A 4857-nucleotide genomic window follows, 5' to 3' on the forward strand; every position below is an offset into this window, starting at 1 on the left:
CGATACCACCAATCAGTTTTCGGGTAAACATTGTTAATAATATACTTGCATGTGTTCGTTTTTTGAGCATACATTCTCACGGTTTACAAAGAATCTGTTTTCCAGGTATAAATAACTCTAACTCAGTGGGAGAGCCGGATGTTCATTATAGAAAATTAATAAAAAATATGCAATGTCTTTCTCAATGCATTAATTGGATTTTTTGACAATGAGAGATTGCATTCTCCTTAAAATGAACTGAAGTTTTCAAAATATATATCAGTGTTTGTGACATTTAAACCAAAATGAAGGATTTTTTTCCACTTTCATTGTCATCGTTAGTATGCCTGGAGTGATTTCTGTCAAGATGGATTGATATCTTTTAACGTATAATATGAGAGATTCCCCGAATTTATTCTTGGCATAAAACGTACTGATAAAGTTATATACCCAACTAAAATTTCGTGACTGAGTATAACAATGAGAAATATGATGATTGATGAAACACTTAGTGTCCAACCTAGAAAGATTGCATCACGCAATTATAGATCGATATCATACTAGCTACATTTTCGTTCGACTCTATAATAAATCTCCAAGACCAGCAGGTTTATATGAAGATAAAAATACTCATGTGATGATTTTTGTCATACGATTTGACAGCGCCAGTTTGTTTTAGAATTTGCAATTCATCCAATGCTTATGACTACCGAGTCAAATACGCTGTACGTATACTGTATGTGACTGTGATATACCATTTCATTCCCTTTGCTAAGTTATTAATTGTGCACATAAAACAACCAAACCAAACAATCGAAGAAGAAATATCCTCAAATAAAAACGGAGAGCCATTCCATAAGCTAAAATATATAGATAACTGGTGGCTTCGATCAAATTATAAATACCAAAATTATGCGGTTTATTTTTTTGTCTTTGGAATGTTATTGAGACATCAAGCAGTGCATTTAAATTTTCATTTAAAAACACGTCGTATAATTACAATTGATCTACAGGAATAGTATATAAATTATGTTAACCACGTTACCACATAAATTCTAAAAACGTATTTACAGAAGCTATAGGTTGTGGTTCGACGAAGCTGATTCACTTATTGCTTTAATATCATGTAAGTACCACCGATATAATAATTATCATGCTTGACACCGCGTAACGTTAGCCTTTGAACAATATCTTTGGCGTTATTTTGAATTACAAAGGCAGCAATATTAATAAGGATAAAAAAATGCATCACTGAAGCGAAACTATTTCATTTGATACTATATATAGTGGTAAACTGATAAAATTACTTAATTCTATCTCCTACAAAAATGTGCTAAGATAGTAAATTGTAAATACAGGCGTAATGGGTGGCAATTGAATCAGACAATTTTGTTCGCACAAGATTATTTTATGCACTAAGAACTTTCTGATCGACTATATATTTGTCTGACATTTTTCTATCATCAAAATACAAAGACGACGTTATGATGATAACAACGGCTTGATATAGAAATTTTGGTCATGACTGAGCCATATGAAAAGACTGCATGGAAAGATATTTCACTACAACGATCACAATAAGTTAGGGACGATGACGGTTTTTCGACGATTAATTAATAACAATAAGTTTGTCTCAAAAATTTCTGGAATGTATTTATGTCTTAAAGTTATGCAAATACGCGACCATTGCAAATCAACGGTATGACCATTTTCGATAATACGAGGTCCTTTTAATAGTTTTTTGGGTCTGTTTATTTTCCTTTACGAAGAAAAATTTGGTTATAGGTATAACATGAAATAAAATTAGTGACAGAAACTATTAGTAATTTCGATTGGTATATGTAAGTATATGACATTGTTAATGTCTATATGCATTCACAAGCAAGGCAACACAGACAAAGTGTAGACTGGATATCAACATGATGAAATTAACTCCGAATTGTATTTTAGCTTATGTTTAGAAATGAAAACGGTTGTTGTTGTACAGTGCGAGCAGTTAACAATGATATTAGTTTAGTTAGAGATTTTCGTCTTGCGAGCTCTATATATAGCTAAGAACGAAATCCATGAATTTTTGAGGAGTTATATTTTGCATTTTAGTGTATTAGGGTTTACTACGTTACTAGGGTTTACCAGGTTAGAAGGTTTTTTAAATCAGTAGAGCCAGCTTGCTAAATAACGTGGTTTCATAACGGTTAAGTAGGCTAGAAGGTTTATTAAGTTATGTCGTAGCTTGCTAAAGTAATGTAGCCATATATATAGGGTTTACTAAATTACTTTTGGGTTACTAGATAACCAGGGTTAGTATTTCACGAAATTCCATAGGCCAACTATACTGCTGAAGATAGCTGCAGTTTACTGTGTTACATCGGTTTACTGGATTATTGATTGGGTTACTAGTGTCTACAGGTAAAGACATAAATACATATTACAATAAGGTTTATTAAACTATATAGCCAGGTATACTAGGGTTTACAAGACAGGTTACGTGGCTGTCTTAGGTTACTGGGTTGACCAGACCACTGAATTTTACAGAAATATTCGACAAAAACAGTGTAGATACATTTAAATTTAGTAAAAGGAGAACATAACTAGAACGTTGCATCTGTTCGGAACATACGCTTACTACACATGCTGTATTTATAAATTTATTTGTAAACGGAGAACATAACAAGAAAGTTGGATGTTCATAACAAGCGCCTATACTATAATATTATATACCTCTGTATTGTAGGTAGGAGTTTATATATTTCTGTATACAAGTGCACGACTCCGCGCGTAGCGGCAATTTGAATCAGGCCTTGTTACTGGAGGAAAATTCGAAAAACTGAGCCCAAAATATCATTCCACCTGCAGAGCACCAATATTGGTTTCCCAGGGGGGGGGGGGTAAAGAAGCTTAATTTGCCATCGACAAAAAAATAAGCCCATGCATAAATTCTGAAACTCACCATTTTAATTAATATTGGCTCTGCAGGAGAGAAGAACCGAACATACGACAACGCAATTCCGTATTTGGAACTTGGTTACGTCTAAAATGTAAGTAAAGTTTGTACGAATTTAGGCTATTTAGCGTACATTCGTATACGTATATTCTCGACTCATGTCTGAAAACCTTGCTCAAATTTTAGGGTGAGCCTTGCCAACAGAGAAATTATAATTACTATATTAATTCTCCTCTTATTGGCCGCAGCCATCAAAATCTTCGTTCCAGACAAAGGTGAAGTTCTTTCCAATGTATATTGATATTCGGAGGTGCTGCTATTTTAAATTATGAATTTAAATTTATACAGCTGTAGAATTAAAAACGGTGAAATTTATAAAATCAGCGTTTCTTTTTGCGTTTGCCAAAATCGAAATACGTTGCTGCCATGGAGATCTATGGTCCAGTTAAAAAAATAGGCGACAATGCTTTCATTTTAACTTTCCTTTTAAGAACACGGTTTTTTAAGCGTAGGCCCTGTAGACGCGTATACTTTAAACACTGAAATCCACAGGATTAATTTTCATCTGACATTTATTCAAAGTTGTAAGGATTAGCTTTGCCAAATTTAGTACAAATTTATAAATATGCTTCTCGAAATATACCTAAAATTAATTATGAATTTTACAAGATCTGTTGATGCCTTCAAACGAGAAGACACGTAATTTTCCTGTAGTAGACTCAGATCATCGGGAAGTGCATGTGCCTAGCTCGCTCTGTGAGCTCGATAACAATTCAGTTATGTTTTTGCTTACTTTCTAAGGCAATGAGGGACAAGAGGGAGTATTATCCACGCGTGATAAGGTTGGCATTGGTTTAACATTCCTCGCTGTGTTCAGCCTAATCGTCAATTTCTGTTGTTGTAAACCGCAAAGACGTTAAAAGCAATAATGATACAAAAGTTATTATCATATCAACAATGGTAATGAACTTTTAAATTTTGAATTGTAAATGTAGACATGGATCACGTAATCCTTGCATACCGGGCCATACCGTAAGGCGGGACGATTTCTCTAAATCATAACAACTTTCGGTTTAGCGTGTATATACGTATACTGACGACAAATACGAAGAATTTGTGGAATCTTAATTGAAAAACTGTGCAAATATATGCTCTAATATGTTCGTAAAACCCGTTCTGAATGAAACGCACTTTTTATTTCTCGGGCGAAAAACTTGCATTCATGCCACGTCAACTACTTTTTGGTTGCTTAATTCCAGTATCATTTTCATAACCCAGTGTGTTGAAATAATGAAATTCTCAGAATTATTTTTTGCATTGCGCGAACAATTTATAAAATTATTGGGCCTCATCCAGTGTCTTTTCCGGGCAAATTAAATTACATGCTTTATTTTACTTTACCACATCTTCACGCGAATATTTCAAGGCTCACTCTCAGCAGTGGAAGTACATATATTGTATTTTTAAATTATTTTATATAGTAAGAAGAAGTTACAGGAAAACGACAAAATGTAATTATTAGATCAATAATAAAATTCTCTCTACGTGCTATTTAAGTCTTAAGATGTTGCTTAGCAACAAAGACAGCTCAGTTCTTGTTAGCAAGCAACTTCACAGCACGAAATTCAGCTCCATTTCCGAAATTATTGCAAATCGTTCTTTGCCGGCATTAGCCCTTTGATTTTCACAACTAGACTATTGCATTTTAGTGCAGTTTCAAGTTTTTAACCTATTTTGTGAAATTCTAGACTTTAATGACTATTCCAAAAGAGGCGGAAAATTTTGAAAGCTGCAAACGTCCATTATGGCCTACAATGAAATTGTTCGTTATATCACATTTAAATTACTAGAAATACATTGAATGAAAAGTCTCCTCGCCTGAAGCAATAAACTTTAAACAATAAACAATATTTTAAGCTATAAACAATATTTCC

At 33.5% G+C, this 4857-nt stretch overlaps 1 long non-coding RNA gene across 1 annotated transcript; it reads left to right on the forward strand.

The window, feature by feature from the left end:
* The first annotated feature begins 2305 nt into the window (after positions 1 to 2305).
* On the forward strand, positions 2306 to 4123 carry LOC114543417. The gene is made up of 4 exons (XR_003690031.1): positions 2306 to 2388; positions 2956 to 3017; positions 3110 to 3198; positions 3725 to 4123. It is a non-coding gene; the product is annotated as an uncharacterized LOC114543417 (long non-coding RNA).
* The last annotated feature ends 734 nt before the right edge of the window (positions 4124 to 4857 follow it).

Source organism: Dendronephthya gigantea, unplaced genomic scaffold (assembly GCF_004324835.1).
Source record: "Dendronephthya gigantea isolate DGI-Jeju-01 unplaced genomic scaffold, DenGig_1.0 000455F, whole genome shotgun sequence".
NCBI lineage: Eukaryota > Metazoa > Cnidaria > Anthozoa > Malacalcyonacea > Nephtheidae > Dendronephthya > Dendronephthya gigantea.